This window comes from Rousettus aegyptiacus, unplaced genomic scaffold, assembly GCF_014176215.1.
Source record: "Rousettus aegyptiacus isolate mRouAeg1 unplaced genomic scaffold, mRouAeg1.p scaffold_m13_p_2, whole genome shotgun sequence".
In the NCBI taxonomy this organism is placed as follows: domain Eukaryota; kingdom Metazoa; phylum Chordata; class Mammalia; order Chiroptera; family Pteropodidae; genus Rousettus; species Rousettus aegyptiacus.
Window position 1 is genome coordinate 135,536,092 of NW_023416295.1, and position 25,726 is coordinate 135,561,817.

Genomic DNA, 25,726 nt, shown 5'->3' on the forward strand with positions numbered 1-25,726 from the left:
TGAGTTTGTTAATACATTTTCCCTCTTTCCACTAACCTCTGTCATGTTAAAATAGACCCGTCAAATACTGTGTTTAAAGTAGTGTTTTTCCTGATTTTAAACTCTCCATTTCCCTTTTCAGTGACCCTGGAGTTGGATCTAAGTGTGCTGTTTCCATTGAGTATGCTAATCTGTGCGAAAAGTAGGAAGGAAATCTCAACCTTCTTCAAGGGCACTCCAAATACTACACAAGCATAGAGTACATAATATCTCAGAGAGCACTCTGTTCAGTGAACAAAGGAAATGAAATGGACATTACAGAAAACACAGTTCAGATTCTAACTAACGCTTTCTTCTAATTATTCATGTCCATTAGCAATAGTCATTTTAAAACTTTTATCTCAGTTTTAGTGTGCGGTAGTTTTTAAAAGACTTTTGGACAAATTGTAGATGTAATTATTAAGAATATTTTAATCATAAGTATACCTCAGTCCAGTGAAAACCAATTAAGAAGGAATGCTAGAAAGTACAATCCCATTGACATCAACAAATGTCAGCAATGTTTACAACTTTGCCTAGAGTTCAAAGTAGGGCAATTTCTTTAGGTCGCAGTATTTTTACATTGTGTTCCACCAGAGGCAGCTCATAAAAGACACTAGCATATTTAGATTATGTACAGCTGTGGATGATACCACCCACAGACAGGCTCTGACCAGGTGTGAGAAATTCCTGTTTGCCATTCCCAAAGGGGTTTGTAAAGGGTGGGGTCCTGAACGCCCACCACCCTTCCTGACCTGCATGTTCTGCAGACTCTGGCTAGATTCCTGCCATGAAGGTCAGTTTCCCAGAAACATCTTTCTTTTTTTGAAGTTTGCAATCTAACACATTTTTCCACTCTTCAACAAAAACACGGACCCACTGCCCAGCATACTAAAACATTCTTGTTTGCAGCTGTGTATCTCCTAAGATAAGACCTTGAGCACACTTTTACTTCCCTATGTTCCCTCATTGACCGAGGAGACCTAAAAGTACATTTAACTTCTGCCGTCTCACCCAGTCACAGCTCACTAACTACGGATCTTACTAGGCCAGCTAATGTTTTTTATTTCAATGTACTATTACGGTTTTCCTTTTGAGTAGATATTTCAAGTATAATTTAATATTTGATTGAACCTTTTGAAATTGTTGCTATTTAGGCATTTTTATATACAAAAATGATAATTTCATATGGTTTAATACTTGCAGTATGCATTCTCATTCTCTATTTACCATGCCTTTTTATTTAACTACATAATCTAAGATATTTTAAGCAACTTATTGTAGTGTAGTAACTCTTTGTTTTATTTGAATTTTTGGAGTACTCTCTTCTATTAGAACATAAATGACATACTAAGGCAGCACGGTGTTGTGTAGTGTTTGAGGGCACAAACTCTGGCGCCAAAAATCAGGGTTCAAATTTCAGCTCTGCTAAAATCCAGGTGTCTTATATAATACAACCTCCTAAACTTTAGCATAATGAGAATAGAACTCACTTCAGTTGGGTAAATATCGGTAAAGCACTTGAGCAGTGTCTGACAGCAATACAGAACTATTTTATACCCATAAGAAAAGCAAATTATTATTTTTTTAACCTAGAGATAAAAAATGTTTTTAAAATGATTGATAGCTTATCTGTACCTTGTTGGACTTCTCTGGTTAGATGTCTAGACGTGAGAGCTTAGATATTCCTGGATGATGGCCCCAGCAGGGACTCGCTTCTTCTGAAACTGTTGGGAAATCTAGAATATGTTTAAGAGATCTACTACGTTTGTTACTCATACTCAAGGGAAAATGACTTTTCTGATGAGGCCTAGGCAAGAATTCAAGACATCATTAACATAAAGAAAGTAGAAAATGCAAATAAGTACCCTAAGAAATTCAGTGTTGTTTATGAGTGGAAATAAGACATATAAATTTTTAATTAAATGAAGATTCCCTTTAGTAGTTAAGTTGTAGAATGCAGGAAATTCCCTGTGACATGTTCCTGCTGTTTTATTAACACTGATGTCTCACTGAGTCGAGTATTAGGATGAAATTCTAAGCAAATATTTACACTATTTCAGGAGCAACTCTCTAAGCCAGTTGTTGGGGGGAAATGGTGTCAAGGAAGGAAAGAAATTTAGCCTTTTGTAACCTATCTCTGCTGTAAATGCGTAGAAATTTGAGAATAAAAGGATATAAGAACTGATCAATTAAGAATTTATATTAAGGGTACGCTATAGGCTTGGTGGGTGGTACATTAAAAGAAAAGTAAACTAGGGAATAGAGATAAGTAGCAGAGAAAAAATACAATTGGGAGGAAATAAAAATTTAGAAAATATACAATGAGTAAATTAGTGAATCCACCAAATAGATTAAAATCAGTTTCAAGAAAAAGCTTGAAAGAATAGGCTATACCCATACAACAGGAATAGAGGCAAAGGTACCATAGAAATAGATTCTGTGGAATTTCCTAAATCACTCTGTAGTCAAAACTGTACAGTTCCTTTCCTATTTTTATTGAAAGCAATGGCTAGGAGTTTATTCTTTCAATTTCACAATTTCATGTTGTAGGTTAATGGTCATACTGATGAGGAAAAGAATATAGTATAATGGTAATATAAGAAATTCTTGGAGTCTAGATATTCAAGAATGACCAAAATTGAGTAATTGAAAGAGTCTAGTCATGAGTCTAGGTCTAATAATTAAGGGAGCTGTCTCTAGTTGGGTAAAGATATTATTTCAAATGAGTCCTAGTTAATTTACCAATTCAATGATTTCTTGCAGTTTGGAAGATCATTTTTTTTTAGGTAGGAAGTTCTGTTTCTTGGAATGATGAAGACCTTACCAGAAAAAAACATCTGCAGAAAATAACTATAAGACTTAGTAGTAACACATGAAACAATTACCTGAAATTACAGGGCAGTAAACAAAAGACAGATGTGGTGGGTAGTTCATCCTCACTTGGAGTATGAAGATTATAAGAACTGCTCAGTTAAAAAGTTATATTAAGGTCTATGACCATGCCACTCTGAATAAGCCTGATCCTGTCTGATCTTGGAAGTTAAGCAAGGTCGGGCCTGGTTAGTACTTGGATGGGAGACCACCTAGGAAGACCAGGTGCAGTAGGCTTAAAAAATAAAAAATAGGGATTGCAAACTGACAAGGTCCTTGCTATCTGTGAGGTCAACCAAGGGTTGCCTCACCCAAATAAATTTAAAAAAAAAGTTATATTAAGGGTAGTTTATGGGCTTGGTAGGCGGTCCTACCAAGGGAGGTCTTCAGATAAATTCCCCTCTCTACAGCTTTTATCCTTACGTGCAGTCCAGGGGTTACATACAGAAGGGGTTCACATGGAAAGACCCAAGTCTTCTGACCAGAGGAACTAGAAACATGTAGCCACAAGACTTGGCTCCCTGAAGGAAGCAGGTAAACTTCACAAGAGTAAAACCCAAAAAATGGGATCTCCAATTTCTGTTTGCCCACATTTTGCCTGACCCCGGAACCATGCACGCACAAAGCAGATACAAAACAGTCCAGCTAAAGGCAAAAGAACTGAATTGAGATTAGAGAGCCCACTCAATAAATCCAAAAGAAGTTGATGTTCAAGACCAGTTGAGAGAATTACTTGCTAAAACAAAAGAAACAACGTTCAGAGAAAACAATCTAGAATCTTAACTTAAAATTTATAATGTCTAGGATACAATCCACCCAAAATATCAAAGAAAAAGGAACACATTCTCAAGAGAAAAGAAAATTCATCCAGTCTGAGCCTAATATTAACTACGTGTTGCTACTATCAGGCCAGGATTTTAAAGTGATATAATTATCTTCAATAAAGTTAAAAGAAAAAAAAAAGAAAAACCCAAGAAGACATATTTTCAATGGATGAAAGTTTCAGTGAAGAAATTGATATTCAGCAAAGAAATGGAAACCATAAACAGGGTGAAATGTACACTCTAGAACTGAAAAATAAACTTTATAAGATAAAGATGACTTAAACAAGCAGAGAGATATTTTCATGAACTGAAATACTTAATTTTATTAACTTGGCAATTTTCCCTAAGCCAATACATAGATTCAGTGCAATCCTATTCAAAGTCCTAATGTGCATTTTTGAAGAAACTGATAAGCCAGCTTAAAAAATTACACATAGCTCTCGCTTTTTCCCCAGTATTAGCAGCCCCACTGACCTAACCGAATGAATAATGTGGATTCCCTTCTGTTGTGTTTGAAGTGGTTGTCATCACACACCTAGCAATATCAAATTAGTCTGGTCTATTATATTAAAATATCAACTCTATAAAATACCTACTGTCAATCTTCATCTGATTGGATATTATTGCAGGAACAGAAAACCAAAATTCCACACGGGTTTAGTTTCACAGTAAAGATGGTCATACACATTTATGGAAGAGTCAATGAACTATGCAGTGACATAAAGATTTTGTTTGAGGCACTCCGCTCATATTGGCCAAAATGCTGTGCAATCTCTTACCTAAGTTACTAAAGTAGTCAAGACAACTGATTTGCAAGCTGATTAAAAAGAATAGGGTAACAAAAAATATTTGAAAAGCAAGTTGGTGGTGTAAAATTTCTTCCCCTTTACTGTATTTGTTGATATAAAGCAAGTTATTTACTGTGTGGAGTTCTCTATCATCTGCTCACTTAGGAATCATATTCTTATGGGGCCAACAGAACTTTTCTTTTTCATTGTTGTGAGAGACATAACCTATTAAATGAGTAAGGCTAAACATTATTAGTATATGGAGAGCATACATTCACTGTTGAGCTGTTTTAAGACAGGGCGTTAGTGTGTGCATCATCTTTTACCTGAACATCCACTGTTAAATACCATTTACTGTCTTAAGCAATAATGTCTTCATTGCTGCTATAGCTTTTGGGACTCTTGTCTTAGAATCCCTAATGAGCCTGTAAAGAGTGCCCGTTGTGTAGATGAATGCAGAGCAGGTGTGCAAGTGTTAATCTCATGGGCACTCTATCCTCCAGCTTAAAAGTGCTCAATCTGTTCTTGTGTCACTGGTGCAAACTCATAAAATTTGAGAATGGGGGTCCTACACATTCGTGGAAAGTGATTTAAACCAAGCAATTATGTCTGGAATAGTGACAATAGCCTGAATCTCAAAACTGGTATATTATCAGCTTTGAGAGCCTCACAAAGTTGATAGTCATTAATATTAAAGATAGGTTTATGTTGACAACTTCCTCCGCTTCAGTAACAACAAACTAGGTAGGGCCTCAGTGAAAACAACAAAGTGACCCTGGAAATAAGAGCATTAAAGCAGATGACAGGAAGAGCTACTGTTTATTTCCAAGCAATAGTCAAAGAAAAACTCTGCCATGAATTTTCAGAAATAAGTATCTTGTTTTGCTTAATTTCAGACCAACTACTGAAATAATGTTTTTAAATTTTTTATCATAAAATTTATTCTTACTCATATTACTCTTAATAAGAAATACAAGACTTCTAGAAATAAGAAAAAATGACTGACATAGTATTTGTCAAATATAATTCAATAATTACTTTTACTTAGAGGGAATATGTTTTACTAGATATACTAAGATTTGACTTCAAAATTTATATTTCTTGTTTGTGGCACAGAGAAGCTAAAATGAACTACACAAATTCCTCCCTTTTTGAAAATTTTTTACTGTGAGGCAAAATTAAACTTGAATAGAAATGTTACATTGAGTACATTAGTACATCTGTGCAAAAAAAAAGAGGCTATTCTAGAAAATTGGAAAATAACCTCAATACATTCTTTTGTGATTCATTTTTATGAAAGAATATTTGAGAATAAAGAGTTATTATGCTCATCAGGGTCATTTGACAATCATCAGTGATTGATTTAGGCCTGTTAAAGACATAAAAATAATTTAAAATATTTTGAGATATTTCCAGAAGCATGTGGAAGCCTAAAGAACTGGTTCCAAAAGGCAAGGGAGGCTGGATAGCTAGACAAGCCCAGGTAAACCATGTCACACCACTAGGCCAGTAATAGCACTGAGAGCTGGATGCCTGGCTTGCCTCACTGATGCTAAGCCCTCGACGTCACCCCTGTAACTTAGGACAACTCTGTCACTTCACTCTAACATTACTGCCTCCAAAAGAATTTGCTACTGTTTTTGCACAGGGGCCTGAGAAAATGAGTATGTAGCTCTTTTAAATTCTATACTAGGAGATAATGAACTCTCTTTTCTTCCCATAAAAAGCTAACAAATATCTACTTCAGTCCATCCTTGCACAATATTATCTTTTCAGTTAAAATTTTTTAAAATTACTCTTTTGTAAATAACTAGGAATTTTGAGGTGGTCATGAGAGAAGGTGAGCATAACCTTTATCTACTCTGTCATCTTGCCTGAAAGTCGGTTTTATTTTATTTTTCACCAAGTAACACACAGTGGCTCTATTGAATAGGTAGATAAAACTGCCAGCTTATCATTAGGGAATTTTTCAAACACTGACTGGGAAAATGCAAATTTATGATGTTGGTTGGGATAATTGATATTTACTATCAGGAACAGATGAGGTTGCTGGTATTCAGTGAGGGCTAGGAGGACTTTGGATGGAATAGGTAATTTCTGGGATACTTCCTTTTACAGCCCCAATGAGACTGGTAGGAGGGGTGAAGACATGGAACGAGCAGGTCCCAAACCCAGCTAACACAATTCGCTCTGCCCTGGTGATCCTCTTAGACCCCACCTCACTCAACTCACCCACCAGACTCGAACCTCTTCCAGCTTTTCCACATGAGCAGTGGCCTGCCTTGGCTCACACTCTGGACTTTCTTAAAATTTCTCAAATGTCCACAAACCCCAAATAAGCAACAGCCAGCCTCAGTGTGCCCTGTACCTTTGCTGAGCAGCCCCTAGCCCAGAATAAGCAGTGACTGGTCTCAACTTGCATTGTAACATCTCTAATGTGGCCCCAAACCTGGCATAAACTACAGCTAGTGCTGGCTTAGAATGTAACTTCAATTAAGTAGCTACGGGCCTGGCACAAATAGCAGCTGGCTTACTCACGCTGTGGTGCTCACCAAAGAATCTCAAGTCTGGCACTAGTGGCAGCCAGCCTCAATTCCCAGCATAGCTTCTCTCAAGTGCCTCCAAGCGCAGCATAAGTGGCAACCAACTGCAGGTTCCTTTGAAGCTTCCACCAGAAGCTTCAAGGTCAGGCACAATGGTGGCTGAACTTGGCCTACAATGGAGCCCTGCGAAAAGGCTGAAGAACAAACACACCTAGTGGCCAGCTTCTCACCACATCCAACACTCTCAAAGGGTGAACTCAGCTTGCACCAGAGCCCTGCTAAAGCGAATCTCACTTCATGGGGTCAGCACCCACACGACAGCTTGTCCATGTAGTCACGTCCTGTACTCCCAGCCAGTCTACCGGAGGGTCACTCCTACTCACTGATATGCCAACAGCAATTAAATCTCAACTACGACAGGAGAACACAAACGACCCACACAAGGGATACCCCTGGAGCATCTGGATTAGGGATCTGGGAGACTGTGCCACTGGGCCTCTAGGGACACCTACTACATAAGGCCATTCTGCCAAGACTGGGAGATGAAGCAGATATACCTATACGTAGACAAACAGAGGGAGTCTGCCAAAATGAGACAAAGATGTCCCAAATGAAAGAAAGGACAAAACTCTAGAGAAGAACTAAACAAAATGGAGACAATTTACCAGCTATTGAGTTCAAAACACTGGTTATCAGAATGCTCAATGAACTTAGGGAAAGAATAGATTCAATCAATGAGAACCTCAACAAAGATACCATAAAAAAAGTAATCAGGCAGAAATGAAGAATACAGTGGGAAATCAACAGTAGATTAGATGAAGCAGAGTACTGAATCAACAATCTGGAAAACAAAGTAGTGGAAAACACCCAATTGGAACAACAAAATGAAAAAAAGAATTTTTAAAAAAATGAGGATAGTTTAAGGGAACTCTGGGACAACGTCATTTGTATTGTTTGCATTATAGGGATAGCAGAATAAGAAAGCAAGGGATTAAAAACCTATTTGAAGAAATAATGACTGATATTTTCCTTAACTTGGCAAAGGAAATAGACACGCAAATCCAGAAAATAGAGTCCCAAATAAGATGAATCCAAAGAGGCCCACAACTCAAGACACATCATAATAAAAAGTGTCAAAGGTTAAAGACAAAGGTTAAAAGTAGCAAGAGAAAATCAGTTATGTACAAAGGAGGTCCCAGAAGACTGATTTCTCAACAGAAAATTTGCAAGCCAGAAGGAAATGACATGAAATATTCAAAGTGATGAAAAGTAAGTATCTACAATCAAGATTGCTCTATCCTGAAAGCCTATCATTTAAAATTGAAGGAGAAAGAAAAGGTTTCCCAAACAAGAAAAAACTAAAGGAGTTTATCACCACTAAACCAGTGTTAAATGTTAAAGGGACTTGGACTTCTTCAAATAGAAAACAAAAGATCAAAAACATGAATAAGAAAATATGAAAAAGAAAAAAAATCACTGACAAAGGCAAATATTTTGTAAAAGCAGTTGATCAACTAACTATAAAGCTAGTACAGAGGTAAAAAAGACAAAAGTAGGAAGATTATGTATAATTACAGTAAATTAAGGGATATACATAAACACTAAGTAAAAAATAATACCAAACATAAACAAGTAGGGTGACAGTGATTTTAGAATGTGTTTGTATTTAAGTGACCATTAACTTAAAGTAGACTGCTATAAACATAGCTTGGTTTATGTGAAGCATATGGTAACCACAAACTAAAAATCTACAAGAGATATATAAGAAATAAATATAAAGGAATCCAAATACAGCACTATAAAAGTCATCAACATGCAAGAGAATAAGAACTACAAAACAATCAGAAAACAATAAAATGGCAATAACTACATACTTATCAATAATTACTTCAAATATAAATTGACTAAGTATGCCAATAAAAAGATAGAGGATGGCTGTATGGATAAAAAACAAGACCTATACATACGATGTCTATAAGAGACTCACTATAGATCAAAAGACAGAATTAAAGGGATAGGAAAAGATATTTCTTGCAAATGGAAATGAAAAATAAGCTGGAATAGCAATACTTATACTAGACAAAACATTAAAACAATGGCTATAAAAAGAGACAAGGAAGGGCATTTCATACTGATAAAGTGATCTGTCCAACAAGAAGTTAAATCTTGTAAACATCTATGCACCCAACATAGGACAACCTAAATATATAAAGTATTGACAAAGGGAGAGATTTACAGTAATACTGTAGTAGTAGGAGATTCTAACACCCCACTGATACCAATGTTAGATCATCCTGACAGAAAAATCAACAAGAAAATAGTGGATCTTAATTGACATTTTTAGAAAATTTCACCCAAAAGCAACAGAATATAAATCCTTTTCAAATGCAAATGGAACATTTTCCAGTATAGACCACATGTTAGGCCAGAAAACAAGTATCAGTACATTTAAGAAGGCTAAAATCATATCAAGTATCTTTCTAATAAGAACAGTATGAAATTACAAGTAAATTGCAAGAAGAAAACTGAAAACACAAACATGTAGGGGCAAAATAACATGTTACTGAAAAACTAATGAGTTAACAATGAGATCAAGGAAGAAATCAAAAGATATTTTGAGGCCAATAAAAATGAAAACATAATGACCCAAAAATCTATAGGACACTACCAAAGTACTTGTAAGAGGGAAATTTATAGCAATACAAGCTTACCTCAAGAAACAAAAATCTCTCAAATATTAGGTGCAATGTAATCTTACACCTAAAGGAACTAGAGAAAGAACAAAACCCAAAGTGAGAAGAAGGAAATATTAAAAATTAGAATAGAAATAAATGAGTCTAAAAAAAAGCAATGGAAAAAATTAACGTAACCAAGAATTGGTTCTTTAAAAAGATAAACAAAATTGATAAACCTTTAGCCAGATTTATCAAGAAAAAAAAAAAGGGCCCAAATAAATAAAACCAGAAATGAAAGAGAAGTGACAACAGGCACCACAAAAATAAAAAGGATTATAAGGAAATACTACAAACAATTATATGCCAACAAATTGGACAACCTAGAAAAAATAGATAAATTTCTAGAAACATACAATCTTCCAAAGCTGAATCAGGATCAAGTCAAAAATCTGCAGACCAATAACTCTAATGAAATTGAATAAAAAGCCTCCCAACAAACAAAAGTCATGGACCAGATGGCTTCACAGGTGAATTTTACCAAACATTCAAAGAATTAATACTTATCTTTCTCAAACTATGCCAAAAATTGAAGAAAGTTTCCAAACTCATTTTATGTGGCCTGCGTTACCCTATCAAAAAAACAAACAAAAAAAAGACAACAATAAAATAAAATTATAGCCCAATATTCCTCATGAATATAAAAGTCCTCAATAAAATATTAGAAAATTGAATTCGGTATTACAATAAGAAAGATCATATACCACAATTGAGTGGAATTTTTCCCAATATGCAAGATTGGTTCAATATCCTCAAATCAATTAACATGATATAGGACATAAACAAAATGAGGGATAAAAATCATATAATTTCAATAGATGCAGAAAAAGCATTTGATAAAATCTAGTATCCATTTATGATAAAAACTTTCAACAAAGTGAGAATAGGCGAAACATAATGAAACATAATAAAGGTCATATATAACAAAACCACAAGTAATATCATACTCAATGGGAATAAGCTAAGATTTTTTATTAAGATCAGGAACAAGAGAGGGATGTTGACTTTCATCATTTCTATTCAATGTAGTACTGAAAGTACTAGCCACAGAAATTAGACAAGAAATAAAAGGCATTTGAACTGAAATAGAAGTAAAACTATCAATATTGGCAGATAACACAATACTATATAGAGAGCCCTAAATATTCCACCAAAAAAAACTATTAGAATAAGTGAATTCAGTAAAGCAGAACACAAAATTATTATACAGAGATCAGTAGCATTTTTATATACTAATTATGAGCAAGCAGAAAGATAATTTAAGAAAACAATCCCATTTAAAACCTAACACCAAAAAAAAAATATCCAATTAAAAAATGCACAGAGCCACTTAATTTCTCCAAAGGGGACATACAGTTGGCCAGTAGACATGTGAAAAGTTTCTCAACATTCTTAATTATGGAAATGCAAATTAAATCCATTATAAGATTTTACTTCCGATCTGTAAGAATGGCTATCAGAAATAAATCAACGAACAGCAAGTGTTGGTGAGGATATGGAGAAAAGAAAACTCTCATGCATTGTTGGTGGGATGGCAAATTGGTACAACCACTTTGGAAAACAATATGAAGATTCCTCAAAAAATTAGAAATAGAATTACCATAGGATGAAATTCTTCTTTTGGGCATTTATCTGAAGAAATTCAAAACACTAACTCAAAACACCCCTATGTTCATTGCAGCATTACTAGTAGTAGCCGAGGTATGGAAGCAAACTAGATGTCCATCTAAAGGTAAATGGATAAGGAAGATGCGGTACATGTATACAATGGAATATTACTCAGCCATAAGAATGAACTCTTGCCATTTGTAACAACACAGATGGACCTAGAAAGTATTATGCTAAGTGAAATAAGTAAGACAGCAAAAGACATATACCATATGATTTCAGCTTTATGTGTAATCTAAAAAATGATAAATGAACAAAACAAACTCATAGATACATCATTGCCAGATGGGAATGGGGTGAAAAAGGTGAAGAGATTAAGAAGTACAAATTACCAGTTATAAAAACAGTCATGGGGATATAGAATACAGCACAGGGAATGTAGTCAGGTAACTAGGTATAGCGTCAAATGTGTATTAGACCTATTGGGTTGATAACTTTGTTAAGTTATATAAATATCTAACCACTATTTTATACATATGAAACTAATGTATTGTATGTCAACTATAATTGAAAATGTTTAAACAGACGAGAATCTAGGGAATAAAAAATATATATTTTGTGTGCGGGTTATTTAAGAAATTTCCAATTTCTGCCTTTTTATTCTCGGACTCCTATATTATATCTATAGAAGAAATAGTACTATTATATTGGTCACTGGTCAGAACATATACTCTTTCCTGCAGGACAGCATTCCAACTTCACAAGGCATGGTTCCCAGATGGTGGAATAAATGAGTCTTACAAAGCACTCAACCATTATGTAAGTCCAGCTGCTTATAGGAAATGGAGTCTTCACAACAACAGTAAATTTATGGTCATTGGCTCTAGGCCTTGAATCTAATTGTAAAGTAAAGAGAATACATGTGGTATGGGATACGATAATGGCATATAAAGGCTTTATAACTCCACTGATAATAGTGCTGGAAGAAGTATGGTAGACAGAAAAGCTAATAAATTTAGAATAATTATCTTCCAATGAAAACAAATTGAAATAGATACTTCCACCCATGAAGAAAGTATTCCATTATAATCAGCCAGCCACCAGGTAACTAACTAGTTGCTCTGAGATAATGGTAACTCATTTGCTGCTGTTTGCAAATGGAGAAATCAGTGCTGGTAGTAGCTGAGTAAACCTTGGTAAAAATAAGTCCATTTTGTTGAGTGCATGAAAATCACTTATCCTTGAGACTATGATGCTTTTCCCTCTGCTACTAAGACACAATAATAGAAGTTTCTTTACATTTGTGCAATGTATGTTACATGGTGGTATAAATATAATGCTTTACCTTGTACTGGAAAAGCTGTCACTTTTGAATGGGTCCGCAACAAAAGAAGTTCTTATGCAGTGCATAAATTTCTGCCACTTAGACTTCTGCTACTGTGCCATGAAGCTATTGGCAATGATGAGAAATGAGGCTCAAGGATATCTACAGAAGTGGTCAACAAGCATGAGCTTTTTGATGGAAATTCACATGGAACACGTTTTGAGACCATTCTTGGAGATTTATCTCCATATCTTTTTCTAAAAATTCATGAGTCAGTCTTAAGATTACTATATATATCTTTGATTTAGACCATCATCTCTCTTTCCACTGTAAGACAAAAACAAGATATTTCACTTGATTTTGTTTTCACAGGCCAAATATTTCTTCATTATCTACTGTGGTCACACTTCGATAGGGCTCTAATCCATCCATAGGCCATTTCCAGCTAGTGCCAGAATATCATGAAAAGATGCTTGTAAAATAATCCAAAGATCACTTCTCTTAATCATCTCATGGAGAATACCCTCACAAAACCATAAGTGCTATTGAATGAGGGCTGACAAAGCAGCAGGCATAGGAAATCAAGGGTATAAGCGATTGGTTCATGTAACTTGTTTCTACAGGTCTAATTCAGACCTAGCCTCATTTTTTTTTCTACTTTTTATGAAGTATTGCTTGGAATGTCTGAATTTATGTTAATATTGATTGTAAAGCATCCAGTTCATACTAGTTACCTTGCATTGTATGGTAACTTAATGTTCAATATTTACCAAGTTAAAACTTTTCAAAAGTAAATAGTTGCCAAAGAACTTAAGGCCATGTTCTGAAATCCTAGGACTCTACCAGTTCTAGTGGTACATGCCATATGCTTAACATGGCCATTTAATCTGTTAGAAATACTCCGAGAACCATTGAAATCAGTCAGGTGAGTAACAGAACTGCGTTCATTGCAGCCTAAACTAAATGGAACACTTCTTTCCATGGACTTAATTGAAACTAGCTTTCAGGTCAAAGGTAAAATTTCTATATTTATACCTCAATGTAATGTACCTTGTCTCCAAAATATAAAGAAAACCACTAATTGCTACGACTCTTTCTTAGTAGCATAAGGCACAGTAGCAACTTAACTTCAAAGAGGCCATCTTTTACATATATACTTCAGTGATATAGACTAGTAGCTGGCTAACTACAACCTACAGGTTAAATCTAGCTTGCCATCTTTTTTCTTAATAGCCTGTGACCACTGCTTGAAGGGCTAGCACTGTAAGACGTGGGTACCTATGTAATCCTTGGATCTCCAGTGAGTCTCTCATAGACGACATACAGTTGGATCGTGTGTTTTTATCCATTGTACCAATCTGTCTTTTGACTGGAGTATTTAGTCCATTTGCATTTTAAGTGATTGGTGATAGCAAGGGACTTACTTCTGTCATTCTGCTATTTGTTTTTTATATACCTTATAGTTTTGTCCCTCATTTCCTGCATTGTCTCTTGTGTCTGTTTTTTTTATAGTAAAATGTTTCCATTCCTTTCTCATTTTCTTTTGTGTATAATCTAAAGCTATGGTTTTTAACCGAGGACAATTTTGTATCTTAGGAAACATTTAGTAAAGCCTGGAGATATTTTTGGTTGTCACAGAATGAAGGTGCTACTAGCATCTAGTGGGGAGAAACCAAGGGTGCTGCTAAACATCCTGAATGCACAGAACAACCCTTCCCCCAACAAAGAATTATCCAGCTGAGAAAGTTTGCAATTGGTTGCCTTCACTCCTCTTGGCTGCTTTCACTCGTCTTATCAATATTTTACTGTTTGATTTTTAAACATAAAAGTATGTATGAGGAAGGCCGATTTCTGATTCTTAGTGGTAAAAATGGAAATGAAGACATTTTCCTAATCTATACTTCATGTAAGTCCTTCAGCAAACTTCTCTTTGGAGTGTATTTGGATAGGAGTTAGGTTAAATTTATTCTATTCCACCCTAACAATGTGCTTTCATTTCAGGTGATATAGACTAGTGGCTGGCTAAAATATATATGTACATATATATTTTAAACTCATAAAGACAGATCAAAAAATCATCTAAAAATTAGTCTTGAAGCAAAATTTCTCTTAAAAAGCTAATAGTATCCTCCTAACATTCCTTTTAAAACTTAGAATTTTGCATTCTTTTCTTGCAACCATTTCGAAAACCTACCCAGTGTTGTTTTACTTAAGTGGAAGAAAAGAATTATATACTTAATATCATTTCGTCTTCTGGAACCTGTTTATTAACACTAATTACCTTTTCACTTAGACTAATACTCATCTTTTCCGATTTTCAAACTCATAATCTAATATTTCTGAGGATATACACAAATCAGATGTATGAGTTCATCAAACCGGTGGATTCGAATTACACATTTCAAACGATTTTAAACTAGGCTTAAAGTGCTCATATTCTTCACAAGCTCTTTTAGATCTTTTAATAAAAAGGATATTATTTCCACCTAAAGAATTTAAGATTCTAGTCAAATTCTCCTTAAAAGATTTATTTCCTCAAACAAATACAGACTTTAAAAACACCATGGTCTTTGGGAAAGCTTCATGATGAAAATGTGATAATGGATTAATGGTTGCTCTAGGGGAAGGTATAATTCACCTTCCGAGAATAGCAGCTGTTCCATGATAAATGTCCTGGGGGTTGCACTCCTGGTTTTTGATACCAGACAGAACACCTGATTGACATCTAACAAGAGGTGACCAGATGACATTTTTGGTTTTTGTTATTTCTTACTATACCTTAGAATGTGGCTGGTTATATTAGACTGAAGAGTCTGATTATGCCCTTCACATAGCAGTGGTATTTCAGCTGGTATTAATTTTGTTGTCAAAGATACAGCTGTTGTAGGAATTTTGGAATTTTTAGTACCATCTGGTGTACTGAAGTAGTTGTTCTCTGAGCACTGGCATCAATCCACTTTCTAAGTGGCTAATACTAGTGCTTTAAAAAGGGGCTGTCAAAACGGGAGTGTGTCATTAATTTGAACTATTTTCATCCTTGTATTGCACTACAAATATTGCACTACATCAATTAAAACAAACATTTTGTATGTGTGCATGTTAACCATCTTTAGAATAGTTGATCATTTACACTTAACATTAGCATTAATAGTTCATATCTCGAAACTTAAATATCACAATGAAATAGTAAAATTGCGATAGTAGCTACCAGTGAGGAGAGAAACATGTGGCAAGGTTGGGCTATACCTTGTTAAGGGAGGCGATGAATGGGTACCTAGTTAAATCGGTACCATCACTCCTTATTCCGTATCTTATTCAGATGTTCAATGAAGTCACATACCCACCCGAAACAGGTAGGTATTGAGTTGGTATAAATTAAAAACATGCAATTACTTATGACACTTTATCTTACTTTGAAGAGTTGTAATCTTTTTTGCAATCATTGTTTTCAGCACCTGAAAGTTCCCCAGATATCAAAATATAGTAGAAATAAGATAGCCAGGACCTGCCTAGGACACAAGTCTAGATAGGGTACTAAACCATCATTGGGGCATAATACAGGTAATAATAAATTTTAAATGTATATACCAGAAATCCTTATACCGAGGAGTATAAGTGGTAGAAGGGGCTTTTCTGATAGGACAGTTTGAGTGTAGGGTGAGAAATGCTTCCAAGGGGCTTGCTTAAATAATAGATTCCTATGAAAGTGATAAAGTATATTGGCTTTTGTTTACAGAGTGAGGTGATCTGGGGATTCAAAGCTGAAATTTTAGAGAAAATAGTCTGACTGATGGTTTACTTCTGTCTATTATCCATGCAACACTCATGTTCTCCTCCAAGTAAATGGTGAAAACTTACCTAAAAATATATTTTTGAACAAGCACAATGTGATTAGCTTCTCAGGACACATCCAGGTTTCATAATAACCTAGACTCAAAGATTATATAAATTGCAAAGTTATAGTAAAAATCCCTAGAGGCTAATGAGTATGTGTAAGGCCTAAGGTGCTATGATATTTCAGAGAAAAGTAGACTTATTCAGTTGGTCAAATGGGATGAGTTAAGGAAAATGCATTATAGAAGAATGGGCATTTTAGCTAAACCTTAAGAAATAGGATTTCGATCATTGATTTTAGTGAGAAGAGATGTCCAGGCAGAATAAGAGCTAGGATTCAAACAGAAGAAAATTCAGGGTGTTTGTGAAAGAGCTGGTAGTCTAGTGTTATTGAGCTATGAAGTCCTTGTAGAAGAATGGGAAATAAGATAAGGGCAAATGTGAATCGGACAGGGAAGTGTTTAAATGATGAGTTTGACTATTTACTGGGAAACTTCTAAAATTTCTGAGAGAGTATACAGCAACACAGCCACAGGTAAAACAGATACTAGCAGGGAATGAGAAAATAGAGGTGAGTAACTTGTCAGCTGGCTACTACAATGATTTAAAGTTGCTGATGGTTAAAGAATTGGTGATGACTTGAATAAGAATAAATGAAAATGAAAATACAAAGACAAATATAAGTAATATTTTGGAGACAGAAGAAGTAAGGCAGCAACAGAGCAGATGTTGGAATTCTAGTGGGATGAGGAAATCAAAGAATGGAAATTTTACAATGTTAGCTGGAATAAAGCAATCAGAAAATGAAGGTGTCATGGAAAAAATAGTGAGGTGATGATATGATGAGTAGAGTTTGATACATATTAAGGTGATTTGAATGTGATTTAGCATGATTTCCTTCTTTGTAGTACATCATGATAGAGGAGCATCTGGTGAAATAACTAGCATTTATTGAGCTGCTATAATTCATCAGTTACAACGCAAGATGTTTTACAAATGCATGCCTCCTAAAACAACTCTAGAATGCATGCTCACCTATCCCCATTTTAAGATTATGAAAGTGAAATTCTGATAGGTTAAATTATTAACCTATTGATCAAGGTAATGTACTTAATGAAGAGGAAATGTGAAATTTGAATCTGATTTGACTAAACTGAAGAATTAAAATGTGATGGGAAAAAGGTAGTCTTAGGAGACTAATAGAGGAGCAATTGCCTTTATAGAGGGGATTTTATCTAAGCAAGAAAAGGAAATAAGAGAAATAAGACTAAGCAATTCTCCTGAAAGATTTGTCCTTGTTAAAATAGAAAGTGACAATCTTCCAATTGTGGTCAATAAGTTGTTAGTTTTTCAGTAACTGTAGGACACCTGATTTTTGAAACATTACATCCTGAAATAGAGAATTGAAGCTATATTACATCAAACTATATCTTATGAAACTATATGAGGTTGGCTATTGTTTTCAGATTGATATTGTCTATCACCAAAAGGAAGCTTTCTTTTATTCCTTGCTTAATAGATTTTTCCTATTTTTGTTTTTAAACAGAAACAGATGTTGGATTGGATTAAATAATTTTACTACAGATTTTAAATAAGCATGTATTTACTATTTTCTTTTGCTTCTCTTATTCTATCAGCCCCTACAGTCAATTAATCATGGCTTCCCAGTTTTGCTTCCTCTTAGATTACTTTCTACAGCTGTCCATTTGTTTCAGTTTCTGATGCTATCCTCTTTGCCAATCTGCTACTGGTCTTGAATACATTCCTGCTCTTTTACAAACTACTTTCTACACTGTAGCCCCTGTAATTATTTAAAAGTGTACATCTCTGTCTTGCCTTAAAACTAATATATATTGTCAATGCATTTTAAATAAAGACCAAAATCTACAAAATGACCCAAATTAAAGCCTGGGCTCTGACAGTCTTTTCAGAATCAGGCAGATAGTAGAATCCTTAGAGTCATGCTGCCTTTTGAAACTGTCTTTCCTACTCAGGATCAACAAGGTCAAACATATTAAAGGTCTGCAAATATGACACAATTACTGTCCATTTCGCTTGGATTTTTGACCCATTGTTTTATCTTTTCTTCTGAGGATTAATGCCAGTTTTCGTCTTTAACGTGTACATTCATGGACATTTTAACTAGAAGTCAAGGGAAAGAGTTAGGTTTGGGAGGTGGAGTCTGATTCTTTATGTTAAACTAGAAGTCCTCATTGTTTCAGAGATCTGTAGCAGGTTTAAATCTTTGGTGATGTGTTAAGTAACACTCAAAGAAAAGTCATCAAGGTAATGGTTCCAGGGAAGTTAACTTTCTTCTCTCACCACATTTTTCTCTTGGGGTTTATTTAAGTCAAATTCAGGATTCCAGGGAATCATATTCCAGAAATATGCCAACATTAAGTCTTTGCTGAGCTAAAAACTATGTTTCCGTATACATCAAACTTGAGAGCTCAGTTGTATAAACAACTGTTATTCAGGTTATTATATTTTATTATACAGCTTACATCTTCCTTGAACTCAAAACATGAAAGCATCTCATTTTATGTGGAAATATTTACAATCTGTACAACCAAAGACATTTATTCTGTTGCATGTTCAAACTATTTTCTGAGGTTTAAAATCACCAGAACATAAAGATAAACTATGTTAGAGAAACATAACTGAGAAACCAGAAGAAAGGTGGCAGGAGAATTGAGACTAGAACAACATAACCAAACTTTAAACATTTTGGAGAGAAACATTACACTGGATTGAATTTGCCAGGAGGAGGCTAGCAAAATATTGAATTAATTAGTTACCACTGTCAAGAAATCCACCACCCTCATACTTTCTGGGTTGGACAGTTTTCCTTGCAAAACCCTTTCTGATAATACAGCATTTTCCAAACCAGCCCTCTTCTCCTCCTTAATGTTTTGTGCTCATTTATTCTAGATGGTTGTCAGCTAATTTTTTAAACTAGACAATATGATTATTTTATCTGGTTCTAATGGGTTAATTTTACTTCTCCCATGAGGACTGAACTACCACAATTCAAAGAAGTTACCCTAATGGTGTTTATTGTAGAAACCAAGGCAGGTCAGAAGGGTGATTAGGGCTCTTGATCTTCATCAGTGCTCCATACACTCAAACACATAAGCAATTACAGAAGAATATGGAAAGTCACCCAGATCTTTGTTAGAAATCTGTCATATACTAGGTATATGCCATGGGAGAGTGAATGTACTAGAGACTAGTGTTTCAGGGCTAGGTGAAATATTTCCCCACCCATGTCCAGGACAATTTACTACTACTGATATTGCATGATTTGGGAGAAACTATGATAATTTCCTCTCCTACTGGCCCAATTATACCAATCTCATCCTATCCTCCTTCCCCAAGTTGTTTGTGATTCTCAAATTCTAGAACAGAAGTTCCATTAAATATGTCTCCTTGCAATGAAAATTTAAATCCAAATTTTAAATTTGTAAACATCTGGGAAAGACTACATATTAGATTAATGGAGTGAGAAAATTAGGTGTCTAGAAAAAAATTTAGAACATATGGAATGTCTCTATTTTCTTCCCTAAAAATTTTTCTCCTCAGCCTAAACTTTGAGCCCAAGATAAAACGTCTTAGGCCCTTAGAGTTGTCAGAAATCCTTAATGATCAAAAGTTTCTGTGCTATGTGTGTGCATGAGTGTGTATGTATATGCACAGGTAGGAAGAGGAGGAATGGCATAGCCTAGACATTTGAATTTCCACTATCCATTGAATCACTTTGCCTCCTTCATGCCACAGAAATAAAAGACATCTTGAGACAGTTCACACAGAATATCTTTGTAATAATATCCTCAGAACCCTCAGAGCCCAAGGACAGAAAAATAAATATTGGAGCGTAAGTGCAGTTAGTTTCAAGCAGAACATCAGCTCAGCAGGGACAAGATAGGAAACAGACCTATAGCTCAAACATACCACTGAGTATCTAGACCATTTCCTAAAATGAACTTCTTGGATATCAATAGCATAGAAATACAAATAAACATACTTTTTACTAATGTGTTTCTGAAATCTGCTTTGAAATGAATTTAAAAAAGCAATGCACTTAGTTAAAGAGAGTTACTTTAGGAAGCTTAATAACCATTATGGCTAATGGGACTATGCTTTAAAATTCCATTTAGAGACAGAATGTTAAAAAAGAATGTGTGTGTGTTAATGAATGACCCTTCTGTCTATTTGTATTTTATATAGAAAAATCCTTCACAAATTAATGTAGTAGGGAAAACAAACAGCAATAGTTTACTAAGAACTTGATTACTATTCTTAACCAGATTAAACTGATGTTACCGAACACATTAATTTAGTCATGATAATGACGACTACAATGGTCTTTTCGATATTAGGAAATTTAGAAAGTTTTTAGAAACGCCTAAGAGAATTTTAGGAGCTTTAATTTCACCACACAGAAGTATTATTAGCAATTTGATGTATTTCTTTCTAGAATTTTTCCTGTTTGAGTATACAGTTGGTCTTCTAATTGTAGTCATTATTGTCTTTTTCATTTGCAATTATCTTGATTTAAAAAACACTTTTATTTTAATGTTTGAGCCAATTGGGGGAATTTAGTCACTGGAAATATATTTGATCACATTTAACATTTGCTTTTAAATGTAATAATGTTATTGAAATTATGTTCTAGAGATAAAAAGTGAATGTTAACAGTTGGGATGGCATGATGCCTTGGACTTGTTTTAAAAGAATCCAGAGTAGGATGAAGAATGTAGGCTATGAGTTAACTATTGAAGTGATAAATACATGGAGGTTTACTATACTATTCTTCAATGATAAGTTTAAAACATTTTAGGTTAAAGGCTGTGAGGCTGTAACTTGTGGGAACTACATTATATATACATTCATAAACACTTTTAACTTCACTAATTTTATAACTTAGATTTTCTATACTCATTTTTATGTGTTTGACTTATTAAAAGCTGAAAAGATGTAAAATATCAAACAATTGTGTTTGGTTAATTTTTTTCTAAGTTTTTTTATGCTGAAATTAGATTATTCATTCTATTAATGTTCTTTCTTCATTTATGTGTTTATATTTTGACATGTTTCTCTAGTCCTACTTAAGTTTTCTGTCTTGTGCTTTAACTTTCACATGTGTTTTTTTTTAATCTTTGCTTGATATTTCTTGAGTATCTAGTGGTGGTGGTGGCTGTTGACCATTCTGACATTTCATTTTTAGAATATCTGCTTAAACAGCATAGTTTTTTTAAAAAATAATTATCTTTTTAACTGAGTAAAATCAATTATTGTTTTCTTTCATAAATTATATTTAAAATTGTAGTTCTCATTTTGAGTTTAATTTCTTACTCATTAGTATGTATATGTAGAAAAATACAAACACATACACATATACAAACACATGGACAATTTTTATTTTCTTTCAAACTCTGCAGAATTTGTTAGTTATATAAACTGCTTTTACCGCTACTAATAAAAAACCTTTAACCTCATTTCTCTAAATTTGAAAGCTAGGAATGAAAAGATTTAGCTAAACTCTACCCTATATAAGAAATTCAACATTGCTTTTTGTCCACACCCTGCCCATTTGTTATTTGTTGATATAACATAGGGTTTGGTTTCAAAACATTGTTATTAAATTGTTTCCACAAGAGAGCTCTTTACATTGTTTTGACTTGTAATTCATTTTTGTAGATGGCATAATAACAAACATGTCTAGATAACATGTTTTATTGATTTTAATGTTCATTTGTTAACTTTACATTAACATCTCTTTTATATAAAACAGCATGTATATTGTAAAGCATTATAAGACACAGAACTCCAGTATCACTTTATACTGTTTATTTCTAAATCTACAGTACTAATAGAATTTATTTTTCTCAAACGATCCTTTGAGAAACTGAGAGGACACATTTCTACTCATTCTATGAGGCCAGAAATACCCAAATAACAAAATCAAAGGCATTACAAAGCAAGCTACAGACCGATACATTTTGTGAACTTAAATGCAAAATTCTCAAGAAAATTTAGCAAATAGAATCCAGAAGTGAGTTTTATCAGATGATATAACATTACTAAGTGAGGTTCATCTCAGGATACAAGGTAGCTGCCTCATTTGAAAGCCAATCAATGCTGTTTACCATATAACAAACTAAAGGAGGAGAAGCATGTTTTCAGTAGGTGCAGAAAAAACTATGGCAAAATTTAGCACTCATGATAAAAATTCTTAGTAAACTAGAAATACGAGGGAGCTTCCTCAACCTGATAAAGGCCATCTAACATAAATATGCAGCATTATACTTAACAGATTCTTTCTATAATCAGGAGCAAATCAAGAAAGTTAGCTCTCATCCATTTTATTCAGTATTGTACTGAAAGTTCTAGTTTTACATCTATCTTTCCAATCTATCTTTATTCATAGGTGATATAATCTATGTAAAAAAATTCTGAAGAATTTATGAAAAAAACTACTAGAAATAAAGAAGTTAGGAAGTTCATAGGATGTAAGATCAATATAAAAAACCTTTATCTTTTGGTACTAGCAAAAACTGGAAAGGAAAGGGAGAGGGAAGAGGAGAAGGAAAACGAAAAGGGTGAAGGGGAGAAATTTAGCATTATTCTGAATACTTCAAACTCAAGTATCTTTAAATCATACTGCAATGGAGGCAGGACTAGGAGACAGGAATAAACTAATTTATTTATTAGTATTTAATAAATTTACTAACTATTCATTGAATAGCTATTATGTACATATAAGATACACAAGATAATAGAGATAGAATACTTAGTCATAGCATTTACCTTCCTATACCTCAAATTTTAGTTGAAAGACAGACCCACAAATAATTTTTTACCATAAGAATTTTTTTTTTTTTTTTTTTTTACCATAAGTATGAATGCCAACATTATTTGGAAGTGCAGTGTAAGTGTAGTGGACAAAATTGATATATGACCTTATCCCATTCCCCATTTTATAAGGTAATTCAATAAATATTTAAGCATCTACATATTCAGTTCAAATACTCTTGACTGAGTCTATGCCCTGTGCCTATTACTGTCCATGCATTACTTAGAGGAATATGCCCCATTAAGCTCTCTTTTGTAAATATTTCATTTTCTTTGAAATTAGTTGGAACTGTTATTGAACACATCACCCTTACCTCTCATTTAGTAGGACAGAATTAACAGGAGAGTAAAATGGGAGTAAGATGCCAGATAATTGTTTCACTTAGATGTGAACATCTCCATTTGCTTTGGCTTTTCATAGGCAGCAGTTGCCACTGTGTAATATTCAATTTGTTTGACAGTATCATTCAGTTCCTCATCTTAGGGAGAGTGTCGTGGACACTGGTGGCCACAGTTCTGCCTCAGATTCCTTTCTCTGAGCCCCATTTTTGTTCTCTCCTTTGACCACTATTCCCAGCTCCTCTTTTCCCCTCTCCCCTCTCTCCCCATTCACTTCTCCCTCTCTCCCCTTCCCTACTCAGAGCATTTACTGTTGAGTTTTAAAACTTTCTCTGGAGAAAAGTATAAGTACTTTTCTTAACTTTCATAGATTAATTACTTCCTCTTTTGTTATAAAATTTCTTGGAATGCCAAGTGTATTGAGGATCACGATCTCTTTAATTTCCTTCTGTCTCAAAGAATTAAGATTCCCAGCAGACTTCTTCACTGCTTGCTCTCTGCTTTGGGAAAACTTAACTCTTCTCAAGTCATTGAGTGATGATTCAGCAATGCTCATAGAAAGTAAGTCCAATATTTTTAAAACCCATGCTTTAGGCATAAAATGTTTTCCATCTTCCTTACAAATGTGATATATAGAAAGACACTTCCGAAACTATCATTCTCTTTCTTCAAATGAAATTATGTCATGTAAGTTTTTGTATTTCTCACTTTTGGTAACTAAACACATTTATCTCCAATATGAATAGCTTCATACCTTTAGCTACAAATATAATCATATTTTTTATTTTTAAAATTAATTTCTTTGGTCCTTACAAGGCACATTAGCAGGAAGTCCTACCTCTTAATTGTCTAAAAGCTCTAGGGACTCCTGTAGAAGGCTTACTCCATTTTGTTTTTCACTACCATATGCTGTTTTATTCTCCCAAATATTCTGACAGACAGTGCTTACTCACTGCCATGAAGGATGACTCCCTTGGATTGGTAAATTGTGAAAAGGTGTCCCACACATAAACTCCCAAAGGTGCTGCTTTCAACACTCTTAGTTGAAATTTCCAGCAGCTACCACCTCATAAACCTGGAATCATCATAGGCCTTTTTTTTTTTTCTGGCGACTGAATGCATTCCACTGGGGCTAATCCTCACACACAGAACTCTCCTTCAAAGAAAACTGCCCTCAGCAATCCCAAAGTGATTTCCTATTCCCCTTTGCACCTTAATATGCTGGGAATTCTGAGAAACACGTGCACACACACACACACAATTTAATTGCTGGTGGGACAATATCTGATGGGATATCATTATTTATAGATGGTGTATGTGTACATATATATGTATAATACAATGTGTTTCAATATGATCTATACTGTGTTGGTTTAAGCTCATTAATTGACTAAAAATATTCATTAATAATTATATACTAGCTACTGCATACAAATATGGTGTCAACCCTGTCTACACATTGACATGCAAATCATTCAACAAATTTTGGCTATTATTGGGCTATTTTAACACATGAAATTTAGATAAAATTGGAAACTTTAATGGTTTAATATTTTTAGTAAATTATTGTTGCTTTTAAATGTTTTATTCTATTTTGGATTTTTATTGTTTCAATCGAAAGGGGAAGAAGGAAAAATGGCAGGAAAAACAATTAGTTCATCGGGATTTTAATCTAGTTTTTGAAACCAAAAGTTACTGCCTGTGGCTGTTAAGTTGTTCTATGGAACTTCATCAGATACCGACCAAGGCCAGAAATACAGTGGAAGCTGTTTAGCCCCCCTCTACTTGTGTGCAGTGGTGGGTGGGTGTGTCTGAAGTCACTACACAAACAGGTCTTCACATAAAAAATGCTCAATTGACTGCATGTTAATTTACCAGAAGTTGATTATAATTTGAACAGAAAAAATTTTACCAACTTCAGTGATTGTATAATGTTATCTGGGTGGGGTTAGGGAGGAGTTTAGGAAGAGATTAGACTAATTTTGAC

The 25,726-nt window shown here is 34.3% G+C and overlaps 1 pseudogene; it reads left to right on the plus strand.

Moving 5' to 3' along the window:
• Window positions 1-3,010: 3,010 nt before the first annotated feature.
• Window positions 3,011-3,129, plus strand: LOC118614725 (annotated as a pseudogene).
• Window positions 3,130-25,726: the final 22,597 nt, after the last annotated feature.